Below are 19,643 nucleotides of genomic sequence, written 5' to 3' on the forward strand. Positions count from 1 at the left end.
TATTTTAAGGGACTCAAGAATTGACAACACACAAAGGCATTTTAGTAACAACGCCGAATAGTCAAATGTTTTCACTAATGTAAACACGGAGAATGTTATACAATGGCATGCTGACCATTTTATGAGAGAAACTAGAATAATCAGCAAAGGCATTTTCTCAGATAAAGTAGAATATCAGCAAATATAACATAGTATTGGAAATTAGAATGATCACCAAAAGCATTTTCTCAGAGAAAGTAGAATATCAGCAAAAGAATAGATTTGAAACTTCTAGAAAACTATACCGGAAAGTTGGTTAAAGCTGATTGACCCCAATACTTGAGAGCTGCCAGATCATAAGCTCTGGCTGCTTTCTCCTCCTCATCAAATCTGCCTGCATTTCATGAATCGACAGTTAAATTACAGATCTGCAACTGCACAGAGACTATGAATTCACAGCATTTAATGCATGTATAACGAGCCAATTAAAAGTATATGCTTACCAAGATAGACTGGAGAATCCAATCATTATTCAGAATTGATGAAGCATAATAAGACAGTTAAAAGCATTCCAATTAGTATCCAAATAAGAATTAGCCTAGTTAAATATAGGAAGGAACTTGTTTTTAATGTTCATAAAGAGGAATAAAGAAGAAAAATATTTTGGAAATCTTGTTTCAAAACATAACCCCCTTCGTGGACGAAATTCTCACACATCATTAAAAGAAAGCCATCAATGAAATCTCAGATTTTTCTTAAAAGAATTTAATCCATACAAATATCTTTGTAAACATACCTGGTTTATAAGATAGCGGAACCCATCCAGGCAAAAAGATTTAACGCATAATTTATTAGAATAGAAATTCATAGAACTAACCTCGTTGACCCTTGCTGGTATGACCATCTTTAAGGCAGCTGCCGTCCCACAGATAGGCTTCATATTTCCCTGTCCGTCTATGCCTGAATTGGGTCCCACATAGTACTTCAAATTAACATTTTATTTTATATATATCTATCTATCTCTCTCCATATATAAAAGTAAATGTGAACAAACCTAGTAACTCTATGGTAGACTGAACTACTTCCACCAAACGAAGCCCTGGACGTGTTTTTGGGATCCATCAAGTACTCCCTATTGGATTCTGCAAATGTAGGCCATAGACAGGAGTTTAGTTTTAGAATCCATATTCCAGAATAAACAGATACCGAGATCCAACCTAAAATTACAAGTCCTTAAAATAACCAATATAAAAAAATTAAAACAATATCAAGTATATCTTGCATTTCCATTGTTATTATTATTATCATTAGAGGATGCCAAATCGGAATGTAAGATCATGAAGAAACCGAATGGTGAAGTACCAACAATCTCAAAAAGACTATCGCTTAGCCATCATGAAATGAATTTTTTTACAACCAACTTTATTTTATGGCAAGTTTACGGGATCTTGAACTATGGTGGTCCCTAATAGAAGATATATTTCATCTTTTAAGGCAGATTAGATGATCTCTTGTTTTGACAGGGACTTGAATCTTCTTAAAGTGGAACAACAAGGACAACACAGTGAAATAAGAACCGTTCAAGGAGTTCCACAAAAGATGGAACACCCAAATCAGACAAGCAAAGCAACAGGAGCCAACTCCAAAAGAAAGAACAAACAAAAGATTCGATCAAATCTAGAATAAAACTGTGTGTTTTACAAGGAAAAAGTGATAAAATTATGCAAATCAGTAGTCAATGGAACCTCGTATCCTCCGTGTAATATTAAGAGCAGTCTTCCAAAAGAGTCCTCAGAATCTTCAGTATGATAACGTTACAATCAAAATCAATACCTTCTTCAAGCATATATTGGAGGGGTATAATGCTTTCTTATAAGTATGTATTACAAGGTTGCACATATATAGAGATACAATCTCTAAAATGCCATGAGAATCACAGCTACCACAAAATGATTTAATAGTAAATATTATATCTCTTCAAACAAGTTGATATTTTTACAAATAAGATAATAATGAAAATTAGATTTAACATCATTTAAAATAATAATCATATAATTCTTTATATTGAATAAAATCTCAATAATAATATTAAAATAATGAAATGGATGATACATGAAAATTAATGAACTAAAAAATTAATGAGTTTTTACCTTGCAAAGTGAAAATATTAAAGGATATTTGATTATAAACTCCACATAAGATCTTGCATAATCAACCTTTTTAAAATGTGTATTCAATATTTTCCTATATACTTAAAGAAGGATTTACTATTATTCAACTAATAACTATCCTAATACAATGGTTTACATTACATGAGATTATAAAAGAATCAAGATATATGTACATAAAGATTGTTATGATGTCAACAAAACATATTTTTTATATTAAAAATAGGTAGATCAAATACAAAAACATCCAACGATAGTATCAAAAAAGAGGCCCAGCCTCACCAAGAATTCAGAGTATCATGTAAACAGACTAAAGAAGAAGCTAAAGGACATCTAGTGTAAGACATCATAATGGGTATCAACCCAAGCAGTCCAACCAAGAGGACCCTCCATCCAAACTATGATCTTACGCTCCCGGATTTGCGTAAGCATGAATATCTCATTTTTCCTTGAATTAATATTCTTTCTTGGTTTAGCCTTTTGCAAGTTCGTTCAAACTTTTGAAGGTCATCGAAGTTCCTCCTCCACTCGTGACCATGCTTCAGCTCATAGATGAAAACAGTGACATGCCCATCTTTCAAGAATCTCCTCAGCTTGTCTTTCTCCATCATCATTGTTGTGTGGACCTACAAAAAGATTTTTAAAAAAGTGAGTTTTTGAAAAAACTCAGTAAGAACTCTAGTGTTGCTTTGATACCTTTCCTCGTTCCTGCACTTCCAAATCTGCCAGAGGATGTTAGAAGACAACATATTCCAAAATGAATTAGCATCCTTTTTAAGCCCATCAATATGACCAGTAACAATTTCCAGAATGTTCACATTTAAAGGATAAAAAATACCAAACATATTCCATATTTCTTTAGCAAAGATGCAATCAAAGAGGATATGTCTACCCGTTTTCGGAAGCCTGCCGAGATTGCAAATGTCAGTAGTGTGACCATCTTGTCTAATAGGGAGTCTGTCAAGTAGAATCAGCCACCTAAAACATATGATTTTAGGCTCAATAGGGCCTTTCTAGAGAATATCAAAATACTTTTTCCAAGACACAGCATCAAGAGAAGAGTACCAAACAATATTGATATGATTAATAATATTTTCATTATGATCAATGATTCTATAGATATTCTTGGCTTTGAGATTAACCATGATGACCCCATCTAGCCATTTGCACTTTAAGTATCTATGAGATCCACATGACAATCGGAGGGCAGGTCCTTAGTGGCCCTGACAATCATATTATAAGTCTTCTTTTTGGAGTCCGGAATATTGAATCTGTTCTTGAGCTCATCCCAATTGATGAGTTTATCATTTTCAAAAAGATCAGCAAGCTGGGAGATCCCCAGTTTAGCCCACAACCTAGTAGAGCATGCTTGGGAAAGGACCAGGGGTTTACCAGCCCGGTGCAAGTTCCACCAAATGGATCTTTCACCATATAGATGCTTAGCATCATGGAAATCCTTATTGGTGATAAAATTCTTGACATGGTCCCAGGCTCTGCAGATGGATCTGAAAACAGCAGAGCCTCGGACATTGACCGGGAAGTTGCCAACAATTAAGTCACAAAATGGGAGATTCCTCCAAGATCTAGCTTTTTTAGGAAAGCCTCTTACAATATTATGCCTAACCAGCACCTTCCATGGATCGTTCCCATCCATAGAATGAAAGATCCATTTGGTGGATAAAGCAATACCTTAAATTTTAAGGTCTTTAAGCCCCATCCCCCCAAGGAGTTTGTCAGTATGACACCAATCCCATTTGACCGCATGCCTTTTTCTATTGCCTTTACCATTAGACCAGAGGAAGCTCCTAATGGCCTTTTGAATTTCCAAAATTTGGTAGTTACTTAACATCCAAGCAGAGGAGTAGTATATGCTATATGAAGACAACATTTTTTAACAAACCTGAATTCTGCCAGCAAGAGATAAAGATCTGTTATGCCACTTATTCAACTTCTTATCAATTTTTTCCTTAATCCAAGATCACATGTCTTTGAGGGAAGGCTCAGCAGAAAAGGGGATGCCTAAATACTTAACAATCTTATGAGGTCTGCCCCATTGGAAGTTATACTGATTGAACCAAATAGGAGGTTGCTCTTCCCACCCCAGGTAGATGGATTTGGATTGGGAAATAAGAGCACCAGAGATAGAGCAGAACAAAGTAAGTTTGGTTTGCTAGGCTGCAAAGTTATTGTTGGTAGCACAAACAAACTTAGGAAGGATATGAGCAAGTCTGAGGGCCAGGATCTTGGCCAAAATTTTATAGGAGACATTGAGGAGGGTGATAGGCCTCCAATTTTTTATAAGAGCTTTGTCCCCATCTTTGGGAAGAAGTTTAATGATGCCACTGTTAATCTCAGGGCCAAGGGAACCATTAGCTATGGCCTCCACATAAATGTCATGTAAATCCTTACAAATCCAACTGATATTGGCCTTATAAAATTCAACAGGGAGCCCATCAGGGCCGGGGGCCTTATCATTATTGAGAGAGTTGATAGCTTTTCCAACCTCATCCAAAGAGATGTCCTTAGATAAGATAGTAATATCATCATTATCTAGCATATTGGGGATAAGAGGTTTACACTTATTCCTAAGAACAATAGCCTCCATAGAGTCTTCAGAGGTGAAGAGATTCCTGTAGTAATCGGAAAAGGCTTGGTTAATGATAACAGGATCCGAGATATCCTGGTTGTCAATAAGGAGTTTGTCAATAGACTCCTTGCTTTGTTTTTGTTTTAAAAGGTTAAAAAAGAATTTGGAACCACGGTCTCCATTCTGGATCCAATGAGTGCGAGATCTGAGTTTAGCACCACAGATTCTAAATTGTTGATGCTTCCTCAGAGCATCCTTAGCAGATATCACCTGGGAGACAAGGTCAATATTAGAGGAATCATTTTGGACATTGCTCTCAACCTCTTGGAGATCAGAGGAAAGACGTTTTTCAATGAATCTATAATCCTTAGCATTCTTTTGACCAATAGTTTTGAGGAGACATTGCCAAGCTGGGAGATTGACCTTCCATCTGTCAGTCATGGAGAAGTTAGGGAAATTGACCTTATTGATATTGCAAGTAATCTGGATAGTAGCAAGGATATCTTCATCAAGAAGGAGACTGGTATTCAAAATGAACTTGGGATTAGTCGTCCTAGGGTGAACAGGGGCGAAATTGAGGCTGACATGGGTAAAAATGGGATGATGATCAGAGAGAGTGGTGGTCGTAACAAGGACAATGTTATTCTTGTTGTCAGGAAGGAAGGAGAAAACATTCTTGTTGCCATAGAAATGGTCAAGTCTGGAATAGATTCGAGAGTGGCCCTGTTGGAAGTTGCACCAAGTGTGCCAAATCCCGGGGTTAGAGGCCTTATTGCCAGCTAAAGGGTCAAATAGAGTCTTAGAATTAATTAACTTGTTCCAATGAATCTTTTCATTATCTTTCCAAACGAAGGGATTACCTCTAGATTTATCTTGCTGGGACTCAACCATATTAAAATCTCTGCCAACCAGCCAGGGGATATCAGGGAGGGTAGTCATCCATTTCCAAAGATTAGCCCTCTCCTTAGAGTCATTGGGGGCATAGACAGAGAAAATGCCAAAGATATTATTACTATGATTAATGATAATCCAGATAGCTCTCTAGCAGGGAGAGGTGCCATTGGCAGTAATATAGTTCCCCCATTTGGGGCTGGTGAGGAGAGCAATTCCACCTCTGCCTCTATTGTGATTAGTGCAAAACTTGATCGCATTATTCCATATAAAGTTAAGGTTGGTTTCAAGCATGAAACCGATGGCTTTATCTTCTTGCAACATAAGAAAATCCATAGAATTAAAAGAACTAAGAAAACGCTTAATAACAAATTTCCTATCCGGGGATTCTAGACCCCTCACTTTCCAAGATAAAAAATTCATGAGGAAACATTAGAGGGAGTAGGGCACAGAACACCAACTTCATCAGCTGAGGGTAAAGACTTAGTAGAGCTATCCCCCGTTTTCTTACCAAAGGTTTTATTCTTAGATCCTGGAGGTCTTCCCCTACGTTTCGAAGCAAGGGTATCAGATTTAGGATTATCTTCATTTTCGGATTGGGAATCTACTTCCATCGAAGGCATACCGGGGAGATTTTTAATAGCAGGGATGATTTCAATAGAACAATCATCACTTAGTTCCTTAAAAACTTTTTGCGGGAACTTCTGAGATGCTCCTAGAGAGATATTTAGGTCGGAATTGTTGGAACAAATAGTAGGGGAGCAAGGAGGGTTGTCACTGCTAAATTCAACCACAGGAGGGATAACAAGAGGAGTTTGGGGAAGGATATTTCCCGAGGAGGTAGGATTCAAAGTTTTAGGATGATTAATGTTATTACCCTTGTGCCTTCTTTTTTTGTTGACAGTTTGGAAGCCATCGTCAGTGTTTGCCTCATCAATAGCCATGTCTGAAAAAGGGAAAGAGATTTGAGCAGTATGGGAAATAGGAGAGGCTGAGTCAAAAGTAGGAGGAGGTTTGGAGGCAGTTTCCTCTTGAGTGTTTTTGTTAACCGAAGGAGGCAGATTAGGGTTAGCGGGTTGAGGGAATTTAGTAGGGTTCTGATTCTTTTTAATAATGGGGCAATCCTTTCTAAGGTGGCCCTCTTTCCAACATAAGAAACAAGCATTTAGACCTCCCAATATTTCAATAGGGCACACAAAAGTTTCTTCCATGATGTTAACAAAGATGTCAGCAGGGATTTCCTTCCCTGGTTGCAATGAAATAAGGACTCTGGCATCCATATGCGGTACCAGCCTAATAGTATCATCCATTTAGATGGTTTTGCCCAATGATTTAAGCAATTGAGGCAAGAATCGCCATAAAAAGGGGGGGACATTTTTAACCATTATCCATCTAGGGGCCGAAAGGGCAAGAACTTCTTCGTGCACAGCCTCAGGAGTCCAAGCCAAAGCACAGAAAGAAGTGGATCCAACGGTCCAATATTGCTTTTTAAGGACTTCAACTTGGGATTCATGATTAACAAAGAATATCACAAATAAACCCTTCTGGATCTACCGACAAAAAGAAATGTGAAAGCCCATTTTGAGATTCCAAAAATTATGAAACCAATGGTCAAGAAATTTTCGAGGAGGACACTTATCAAGTTCAACAACAGAAAAGAAAATCACAGTATTCTTTAACCTATTCTTCTCCTTAATAAATCTCAGCAAGCATTTCAAGATTAGGAGCGATGGAGAAAGGGGCCAAAGGAGTCGTAGAGCACTTACCGGGAATGGTGACATCGCGGGCACTGGCACCTGCAAGGCTAAACTTGGCTTTCTCATTGACAACACCAATTGTATTGGTCACTGCTTCAGAAAACGTTTTTGGTTTACAGGTAGGGTTAGGGGTATTAACAGAGACGCCATTAATGCTGGCCTCCTTTGGCATAGTGGGAGAGGAGTTAGGGGGTACGGGCTCTGCCAAACGACAGAGCGAGGGAGATTGAGAACCAAGTAAATCAACCATATTAATGGAAGGGTTGGAGAGGACTACACCTGGACTGACATTGCGATCGGGGACCTCCAGCTGTCTCCCGTCGCTCCGTTCAAACCTATCGGAGATCACCACCTTAAAGAAGCCTACGCTTTATTCCAAATTCGTAGAGTTCGCCGAAATTCACAGAGTTCAAATTCAAAAATAAAATTTTCAACAAAACATATTAGAATAATATTAAATAAATATATCTATTGTTTTAATATGGTAATTGATTTTTATTTTAGTCTTTATTTTAAATTATAATTTTTCTTATACATTTAGATTAGAATATTTTGATCATTTTGATTTAAAAAATATTGATTAAAAATATTAATAGTGTCATAGTGGCTAGTACTTGTCATTTTTAGTATTGTAATTTATTTATTAAATAGTTTTTACCATAATTAATAACTAGTCTCAATTATAACCTTATTTTAATTAAAATATTATTATTATAATTAATAATAAATTAACTAGGATTATAATTGTCATTTAATTTATATTAAATTAAAGTTATAATTTTATCATTTTGATTATAATGTTGTTAAATAATTATTTAGTTGAAATATTTAAATAATTGTAGATTAGAAAAAAGATAATTAAGGGTTATTGTTTCTCTTTATGGATTTGATTGTGTTTGTATTTTTCAATGAGTCTAGAAAGAACAACAACAAGCATAATGGATTGTGGACAAGTGATCACTTCAATAATTAAGGGGTTATAGTATTATTGATTAAAAAATTTATAATTATATTATTATTTCAGTTTTAAATTAATTATCAAGAAGTTAAGTTATATTTTATATATGTTCTAATCCAAGAAATAAGTAATTATAAATCTTACTCATAATTAATTTTTTTTTTTTTTTATATTAGAAATCGAGAGTTCAAAATATAGATAGAGAGTTTATACAGAACTAGGGAGCAGGGAGCAGGGCCTCAACCGCCAATCAGAGGAATATATATAGCTATCTAACTATCCAAAAAGAGGGGGCATAGCAGAATAAATCAGAATTGGAGGATCTCATCCTGATCCTCCAGCCATGTGGTCCAACCTTGTTCGCCTTCCATCCAGACCACCTTCTTTCTAGCAAGGATCTAGGAGCAAATCTCAATCCTATTGAAGGGACGAGGCCTGCTGTCCTATAGATCCTTTATCAGCTTCCGCACTGCCTTATCGAAGGAGGTCTGGTTCTCTGCGATCCTAGCCCATTTGTACTCGTCTTGCATCTCATAAACAAACATGGTTGCCCTGCCATCTTTTAGGAACCGCAGTAGCTTATTTCTCTGGAGGTTCATCACAAAACAGACCTGCACAACAATTTTGTAATGTGTGAGTTTTTTAAAAAACTCAATACGTTCCCTTGTAATACCTTGGAACTTCTCCTCATTTCTGAGTTTCCAAATAAACCAAAGAATATACGAAGATAAGATTTGCCAAACAAGATTAGTATCCTTTCTCAGTCCATGAATAAAACCAGTAACTATATCAAGAGGAAACACAAATTCTGCAATAGAAATTCCAAACAGAAGCCAAATATCTCTAGCAAAGGGGCAATCAAAGAAGATGTGGCACGCAGTCTTAGGTTTTCTGCAGATAGAGCACTACTCATATTCAGCCAATATCCTAATAGGTAATCTATCCAACATAAGTTGCCATCTGAAGCACTGAATCTTAGGAGGAATGGGGGATCACCAAAGTTTCACAAAAGATTGTTGCCAAGTGTGGGGGGTAAGATTAACATACCATAGTTTGTTGACATGCTCAATCATCGATGGATCACTGTTTAATAGGGCGTAGATAGATTTGGCTTTGATTTCAGGGAGGGTAGAGCCATCTTTCCATAGGAATGAAAGGTACCTCTAGGCGTCTACATGGCTTTTATTTGTGTTACCTAGTCTCAGTGAAATTTAAATTAATTTCATCTATTCATATTGATGTTGAAGATAAGATTCTAAGTTTATCTAAGAAAAATATTAAATCCTAACCGTGTTACTCCACGGTAGGCTGATCTTCCCCTAGAAAATCCAGTGCTGATCCTGCAAAATTGACTCATGGTAAGGGTCAGGAAAATAATGAAATAATTTATACCAATATCATGAACGCGAGAAAATTTAGTACCCAAGAAAACAATTATGATACTAACATCTTTCTCAAGATCTACTGCTCTAAACATATCTGTCTAACACAAAACGCACAAATTGAAATCATTGTGATAGGTCCCTATGAAGCTGTTTGTGACCCATTAAAGATTTTGTTGCAAATTGAAATAATCTTTAGCAACCAGAAAAACAGTTTACATTACTCACTGAGACTTTTTTCCAGATCTACTGCTCTATACATCTCCATAACCCCTATCAATACACAGATGGGAGGAAACCTAATTACCTCCTTATAAATTGAATATATCCCTGCTCTGACATGTTCTTCATCTGTTCCAACTCTCTCTCATAGTTTTCTATCTGCATTTGATAGAGAAGGTCAAAATATATAAAGTAAAAAGAGTATTTTAAGGGACTCAAGAATTGACAACACACAAAGGCATTTTAGTAACAACGCCGAATAGTCAAATGTTTTCACTAATGTAAACACGGAGAATGTTATACAATGGCATGCTGACCATTTTATGAGAGAAACTAGAATAATCAGCAAAGGCATTTTCTCAGATAAAGTAGAATATCAGCAAATATAACATAGTATTGGAAATTAGAATGATCACCAAAAGCATTTTCTCAGAGAAAGTAGAATATCAGCAAAAGAATAGATTTGAAACTTCTAGAAAACTATACCGGAAAGTTGGTTAAAGCTGATTGACCCCAATACTTGAGAGCTGCCAGATCATAAGCTCTGGCTGCTTTCTCCTCCTCATCAAATCTGCCTGCATTTCATGAATCGACAGTTAAATTACAGATCTGCAACTGCACAGAGACTATGAATTCACAGCATTTAATGCATGTATAACGAGCCAATTAAAAGTATATGCTTACCAAGATAGACTGGAGAATCCAATCATTATTCAGAATTGATGAAGCATAATAAGACAGTTAAAAGCATTCCAATTAGTATCCAAATAAGAATTAGCCTAGTTAAATATAGGAAGGAACTTGTTTTTAATGTTCATAAAGAGGAATAAAGAAGAAAAATATTTTGGAAATCTTGTTTCAAAACATAACCCCCTTCGTGGACGAAATTCTCACACATCATTAAAAGAAAGCCATCAATGAAATCTCAGATTTTTCTTAAAAGAATTTAATCCATACAAATATCTTTGTAAACATACCTGGTTTATAAGATAGCGGAACCCATCCAGGCAAAAAGATTTAACGCATAATTTATTAGAATAGAAATTCATAGAACTAACCTCGTTGACCCTTGCTGGTATGACCATCTTTAAGGCAGCTGCCGTCCCACAGATAGGCTTCATATTTCCCTGTCCGTCTATGCCTGAATTGGGTCCCACATAGTACTTCAAATTAACATTTTATTTTATATATATCTATCTATCTCTCTCCATATATAAAAGTAAATGTGAACAAACCTAGTAACTCTATGGTAGACTGAACTACTTCCACCAAACGAAGCCCTGGACGTGTTTTTGGGATCCATCAAGTACTCCCTATTGGATTCTGCAAATGTAGGCCATAGACAGGAGTTTAGTTTTAGAATCCATATTCCAGAATAAACAGATACCGAGATCCAACCTAAAATTACAAGTCCTTAAAATAACCAATATAAAAAAATTAAAACAATATCAAGTATATCTTGCATTTCCATTGTTATTATTATTATCATTAGAGGATGCCAAATCGGAATGTAAGATCATGAAGAAACCGAATGGTGAAGTACCAACAATCTCAAAAAGACTATCGCTTAGCCATCATGAAATGAATTTTTTTACAACCAACTTTATTTTATGGCAAGTTTACGGGATCTTGAACTATGGTGGTCCCTAATAGAAGATATATTTCATCTTTTAAGGCAGATTAGATGATCTCTTGTTTTGACAGGGACTTGAATCTTCTTAAAGTGGAACAACAAGGACAACACAGTGAAATAAGAACCGTTCAAGGAGTTCCACAAAAGATGGAACACCCAAATCAGACAAGCAAAGCAACAGGAGCCAACTCCAAAAGAAAGAACAAACAAAAGATTCGATCAAATCTAGAATAAAACTGTGTGTTTTACAAGGAAAAAGTGATAAAATTATGCAAATCAGTAGTCAATGGAACCTCGTATCCTCCGTGTAATATTAAGAGCAGTCTTCCAAAAGAGTCCTCAGAATCTTCAGTATGATAACGTTACAATCAAAATCAATACCTTCTTCAAGCATATATTGGAGGGGTATAATGCTTTCTTATAAGTATGTATTACAAGGTTGCACATATATAGAGATACAATCTCTAAAATGCCATGAGAATCACAGCTACCACAAAATGATTTAATAGTAAATATTATATCTCTTCAAACAAGTTGATATTTTTACAAATAAGATAATAATGAAAATTAGATTTAACATCATTTAAAATAATAATCATATAATTCTTTATATTGAATAAAATCTCAATAATAATATTAAAATAATGAAATGGATGATACATGAAAATTAATGAACTAAAAAATTAATGAGTTTTTACCTTGCAAAGTGAAAATATTAAAGGATATTTGATTATAAACTCCACATAAGATCTTGCATAATCAACCTTTTTAAAATGTGTATTCAATATTTTCCTATATACTTAAAGAAGGATTTACTATTATTCAACTAATAACTATCCTAATACAATGGTTTACATTACATGAGATTATAAAAGAATCAAGATATATGTACATAAAGATTGTTATGATGTCAACAAAACATATTTTTTATATTAAAAATAGGTAGATCAAATACAAAAACATCCAACGATAGTATCAAAAAAGAGGCCCAGCCTCACCAAGAATTCAGAGTATCATGTAAACAGACTAAAGAAGAAGCTAAAGGACATCTAGTGTAAGACATCATAATGGGTATCAACCCAAGCAGTCCAACCAAGAGGACCCTCCATCCAAACTATGATCTTACGCTCCCGGATTTGCGTAAGCATGAATATCTCATTTTTCCTTGAATTAATATTCTTTCTTGGTTTAGCCTTTTGCAAGTTCGTTCAAACTTTTGAAGGTCATCGAAGTTCCTCCTCCACTCGTGACCATGCTTCAGCTCATAGATGAAAACAGTGACATGCCCATCTTTCAAGAATCTCCTCAGCTTGTCTTTCTCCATCATCATTGTTGTGTGGACCTACAAAAAGATTTTTAAAAAAGTGAGTTTTTGAAAAAACTCAGTAAGAACTCTAGTGTTGCTTTGATACCTTTCCTCGTTCCTGCACTTCCAAATCTGCCAGAGGATGTTAGAAGACAACATATTCCAAAATGAATTAGCATCCTTTTTAAGCCCATCAATATGACCAGTAACAATTTCCAGAATGTTCACATTTAAAGGATAAAAAATACCAAACATATTCCATATTTCTTTAGCAAAGATGCAATCAAAGAGGATATGTCTACCCGTTTTCGGAAGCCTGCCGAGATTGCAAATGTCAGTAGTGTGACCATCTTGTCTAATAGGGAGTCTGTCAAGTAGAATCAGCCACCTAAAACATATGATTTTAGGCTCAATAGGGCCTTTCTAGAGAATATCAAAATACTTTTTCCAAGACACAGCATCAAGAGAAGAGTACCAAACAATATTGATATGATTAATAATATTTTCATTATGATCAATGATTCTATAGATATTCTTGGCTTTGAGATTAACCATGATGACCCCATCTAGCCATTTGCACTTTAAGTATCTATGAGATCCACATGACAATCGGAGGGCAGGTCCTTAGTGGCCCTGACAATCATATTATAAGTCTTCTTTTTGGAGTCCGGAATATTGAATCTGTTCTTGAGCTCATCCCAATTGATGAGTTTATCATTTTCAAAAAGATCAGCAAGCTGGGAGATCCCCAGTTTAGCCCACAACCTAGTAGAGCATGCTTGGGAAAGGACCAGGGGTTTACCAGCCCGGTGCAAGTTCCACCAAATGGATCTTTCACCATATAGATGCTTAGCATCATGGAAATCCTTATTGGTGATAAAATTCTTGACATGGTCCCAGGCTCTGCAGATGGATCTGAAAACAGCAGAGCCTCGGACATTGACCGGGAAGTTGCCAACAATTAAGTCACAACATGGGAGATTCCTCCAAGATCTAGCTTTTTTAGGAAAGCCTCTTACAATATTATGCCTAACCAGCACCTTCCATGGATCGTTCCCATCCATAGAATGAAAGATCCATTTGGTGGATAAAGCAATACCTTAAATTTTAAGGTCTTTAAGCCCCATCCCCCCAAGGAGTTTGTCAGTATGACACCAATCCCATTTGACCGCATGCCTTTTTCTATTGCCTTTACCATTAGACCAGAGGAAGCTCCTAATGGCCTTTTGAATTTCCAAAATTTGGTAGTTACTTAACATCCAAGCAGAGGAGTAGTATATGCTATATGAAGACAACATTTTTTAACAAACCTGAATTCTGCCAGCAAGAGATAAAGATCTGTTATGCCACTTATTCAACTTCTTATCAATTTTTTCCTTAATCCAAGATCACATGTCTTTGAGGGAAGGCTCAGCAGAAAAGGGGATGCCTAAATACTTAACAATCTTATGAGGTCTGCCCCATTGGAAGTTATACTGATTGAACCAAATAGGAGGTTGCTCTTCCCACCCCAGGTAGATGGATTTGGATTGGGAAATAAGAGCACCAGAGATAGAGCAGAACAAAGTAAGTTTGGTTTGCTAGGCTGCAAAGTTATTGTTGGTAGCACAAACAAACTTAGGAAGGATATGAGCAAGTCTGAGGGCCAGGATCTTGGCCAAAATTTTATAGGAGACATTGAGGAGGGTGATAGGCCTCCAATTTTTTATAAGAGCTTTGTCCCCATCTTTGGGAAGAAGTTTAATGATGCCACTGTTAATCTCAGGGCCAAGGGAACCATTAGCTATGGCCTCCACATAAATGTCATGTAAATCCTTACAAATCCAACTGATATTGGCCTTATAAAATTCAACAGGGAGCCCATCAGGGCCGGGGGCCTTATCATTATTGAGAGAGTTGATAGCTTTTCCAACCTCATCCAAAGAGATGTCCTTAGATAAGATAGTAATATCATCATTATCTAGCATATTGGGGATAAGAGGTTTACACTTATTCCTAAGAACAATAGCCTCCATAGAGTCTTCAGAGGTGAAGAGATTCCTGTAGTAATCGGAAAAGGCTTGGTTAATGATAACAGGATCCGAGATATCCTGGTTGTCAATAAGGAGTTTGTCAATAGACTCCTTGCTTTGTTTTTGTTTTAAAAGGTTAAAAAAGAATTTGGAACCACGGTCTCCATTCTGGATCCAATGAGTGCGAGATCTGAGTTTAGCACCACAGATTCTAAATTGTTGATGCTTCCTCAGAGCATCCTTAGCAGATATCACCTGGGAGACAAGGTCAATATTAGAGGAATCATTTTGGACATTGCTCTCAACCTCTTGGAGATCAGAGGAAAGACGTTTTTCAATGAATCTATAATCCTTAGCATTCTTTTGACCAATAGTTTTGAGGAGACATTGCCAAGCTGGGAGATTGACCTTCCATCTGTCAGTCATGGAGAAGTTAGGGAAATTGACCTTATTGATATTGCAAGTAATCTGGATAGTAGCAAGGATATCTTCATCAAGAAGGAGACTGGTATTCAAAATGAACTTGGGATTAGTCGTCCTAGGGTGAACAGGGGCGAAATTGAGGCTGACATGGGTAAAAATGGGATGATGATCAGAGAGAGTGGTGGTCGTAACAAGGACAATGTTATTCTTGTTGTCAGGAAGGAAGGAGAAAACATTCTTGTTGCCATAGAAATGGTCAAGTCTGGAATAGATTCGAGAGTGGCCCTGTTGGAAGTTGCACCAAGTGTGCCAAATCCCGGGGTTAGAGGCCTTATTGCCAGCTAAAGGGTCAAATAGAGTCTTAGAATTAATTAACTTGTTCCAATGAATCTTTTCATTATCTTTCCAAACGAAGGGATTACCTCTAGATTTATCTTGCTGGGACTCAACCATATTAAAATCTCTGCCAACCAGCCAGGGGATATCAGGGAGGGTAGTCATCCATTTCCAAAGATTAGCCCTCTCCTTAGAGTCATTGGGGGCATAGACAGAGAAAATGCCAAAGATATTATTACTATGATTAATGATAATCCAGATAGCTCTCTAGCAGGGAGAGGTGCCATTGGCAGTAATATAGTTCCCCCATTTGGGGCTGGTGAGGAGAGCAATTCCACCTCTGCCTCTATTGTGATTAGTGCAAAACTTGATCGCATTATTCCATATAAAGTTAAGGTTGGTTTCAAGCATGAAACCGATGGCTTTATCTTCTTGCAACATAAGAAAATCCATAGAATTAAAAGAACTAAGAAAACGCTTAATAACAAATTTCCTATCCGGGGATTCTAGACCCCTCACTTTCCAAGATAAAAAATTCATGAGGAAACATTAGAGGGAGTAGGGCACAGAACACCAACTTCATCAGCTGAGGGTAAAGACTTAGTAGAGCTATCCCCCGTTTTCTTACCAAAGGTTTTATTCTTAGATCCTGGAGGTCTTCCCCTACGTTTCGAAGCAAGGGTATCAGATTTAGGATTATCTTCATTTTCGGATTGGGAATCTACTTCCATCGAAGGCATACCGGGGAGATTTTTAATAGCAGGGATGATTTCAATAGAACAATCATCACTTAGTTCCTTAAAAACTTTTTGCGGGAACTTCTGAGATGCTCCTAGAGAGATATTTAGGTCGGAATTGTTGGAACAAATAGTAGGGGAGCAAGGAGGGTTGTCACTGCTAAATTCAACCACAGGAGGGATAACAAGAGGAGTTTGGGGAAGGATATTTCCCGAGGAGGTAGGATTCAAAGTTTTAGGATGATTAATGTTATTACCCTTGTGCCTTCTTTTTTTGTTGACAGTTTGGAAGCCATCGTCAGTGTTTGCCTCATCAATAGCCATGTCTGAAAAAGGGAAAGAGATTTGAGCAGTATGGGAAATAGGAGAGGCTGAGTCAAAAGTAGGAGGAGGTTTGGAGGCAGTTTCCTCTTGAGTGTTTTTGTTAACCGAAGGAGGCAGATTAGGGTTAGCGGGTTGAGGGAATTTAGTAGGGTTCTGATTCTTTTTAATAATGGGGCAATCCTTTCTAAGGTGGCCCTCTTTCCAACATAAGAAACAAGCATTTAGACCTCCCAATATTTCAATAGGGCACACAAAAGTTTCTTCCATGATGTTAACAAAGATGTCAGCAGGGATTTCCTTCCCTGGTTGCAATGAAATAAGGACTCTGGCATCCATATGCGGTACCAGCCTAATAGTATCATCCATTTAGATGGTTTTGCCCAATGATTTAAGCAATTGAGGCAAGAATCGCCATAAAAAGGGGGGGACATTTTTAACCATTATCCATCTAGGGGCCGAAAGGGCAAGAACTTCTTCGTGCACAGCCTCAGGAGTCCAAGCCAAAGCACAGAAAGAAGTGGATCCAACGGTCCAATATTGCTTTTTAAGGACTTCAACTTGGGATTCATGATTAACAAAGAATATCACAAATAAACCCTTCTGGATCTACCGACAAAAAGAAATGTGAAAGCCCATTTTGAGATTCCAAAAATTATGAAACCAATGGTCAAGAAATTTTCGAGGAGGACACTTATCAAGTTCAACAACAGAAAAGAAAATCACAGTATTCTTTAACCTATTCTTCTCCTTAATAAATCTCAGCAAGCATTTCAAGATTAGGAGCGATGGAGAAAGGGGCCAAAGGAGTCGTAGAGCACTTACCGGGAATGGTGACATCGCGGGCACTGGCACCTGCAAGGCTAAACTTGGCTTTCTCATTGACAACACCAATTGTATTGGTCACTGCTTCAGAAAACGTTTTTGGTTTACAGGTAGGGTTAGGGGTATTAACAGAGACGCCATTAATGCTGGCGTCCTTTGGCATAGTGGGAGAGGAGTTAGGGGGTACGGGCTCTGCCAAACGACAGAGCGAGGGAGATTGAGAACCAAGTAAATCAACCATATTAATGGAAGGGTTGGAGAGGACTACACCTGGACTGACATTGCGATCGGGGACCTCCAGCTGTCTCCCGTCGCTCCGTTCAAACCTATCGGAGATCACCACCTTAAAGAAGCCTACGCTTTATTCCAAATTCGTAGAGTTCGCCGAAATTCACAGAGTTCAAATTCAAAAATAAAATTTTCAACAAAACATATTAGAATAATATTAAATAAATATATCTATTGTTTTAATATGGTAATTGATTTTTATTTTAGTCTTTATTTTAAATTATAATTTTTCTTATACATTTAGATTAGAATATTTTGATCATTTTGATTTAAAAAATATTGATTAAAAATATTAATAGTGTCATAGTGGCTAGTACTTGTCATTTTTAGTATTGTAATTTATTTATTAAATAGTTTTTACCATAATTAATAACTAGTCTCAATTATAACCTTATTTTAATTAAAATATTATTATTATAATTAATAATAAATTAACTAGGATTATAATTGTCATTTAATTTATATTAAATTAAAGTTATAATTTTATCATTTTGATTATAATGTTGTTAAATAATTATTTAGTTGAAATATTTAAATAATTGTAGATTAGAAAAAAGATAATTAAGGGTTATTGTTTCTCTTTATGGATTTGATTGTGTTTGTATTTTTCAATGAGTCTAGAAAGAACAACAACAAGCATAATGGATTGTGGACAAGTGATCACTTCAATAATTAAGGGGTTATAGTATTATTGATTAAAAAATTTATAATTATATTATTATTTCAGTTTTAAATTAATTATCAAGAAGTTAAGTTATATTTTATATATGTTCTAATCCAAGAAATAAGTAATTATAAATCTTACTCATAATTAATTTTTTTTTTTTTTTATATTAGAAATCGAGAGTTCAAAATATAGATAGAGAGTTTATACAGAACTAGGGAGCAGGGAGCAGGGCCTCAACCGCCAATCAGAGGAATATATATAGCTATCTAACTATCCAAAAAGAGGGGGCATAGCAGAATAAATCAGAATTGGAGGATCTCATCCTGATCCTCCAGCCATGTGGTCCAACCTTGTTCGCCTTCCATCCAGACCACCTTCTTTCTAGCAAGGATCTAGGAGCAAATCTCAATCCTATTGAAGGGACGAGGCCTGCTGTCCTATAGATCCTTTATCAGCTTCCGCACTGCCTTATCGAAGGAGGTCTGGTTCTCTGCGATCCTAGCCCATTTGTACTCGTCTTGCATCTCATAAACAAACATGGTTGCCCTGCCATCTTTTAGGAACCGCAGTAGCTTATTTCTCTGGAGGTTCATCACAAAACAGACCTGCACAACAATTTTGTAATGTGTGAGTTTTTTAAAAAACTCAATACGTTCCCTTGTAATACCTTGGAACTTCTCCTCATTTCTGAGTTTCCAAATAAACCAAAGAATATACGAAGATAAGATTTGCCAAACAAGATTAGTATCCTTTCTCAGTCCATGAATAAAACCAGTAACTATATCAAGAGGAAACACAAATTCTGCAATAGAAATTCCAAACAGAAGCCAAATATCTCTAGCAAAGGGGCAATCAAAGAAGATGTGGCACACAGTCTTAGGTTTTTTGCAGATAGAGCACTACTCATATTCAGCCAATATCCTAATAGGTAATCTATCCAACATAAGTTGCCATCTGAAGCACTGAATCTTAGGAGGAATGGGGGATCACCAAAGTTTCACAAAAGATTGTTGCCAAGTGTGGGGGGTAAGATTAACATACCATAGTTTGTTGACATGCTCAATCATCGATGGATCACTGTTTAATAGGGCGTAGATAGATTTGGCTTTGATTTCAGGGAGGGTAGAGCCATCTTTCCATAGGAATGAAAG

This window comes from Cryptomeria japonica, chromosome 8 (assembly GCF_030272615.1).
Source record: "Cryptomeria japonica chromosome 8, Sugi_1.0, whole genome shotgun sequence".
NCBI lineage: Eukaryota > Viridiplantae > Streptophyta > Pinopsida > Cupressales > Cupressaceae > Cryptomeria > Cryptomeria japonica.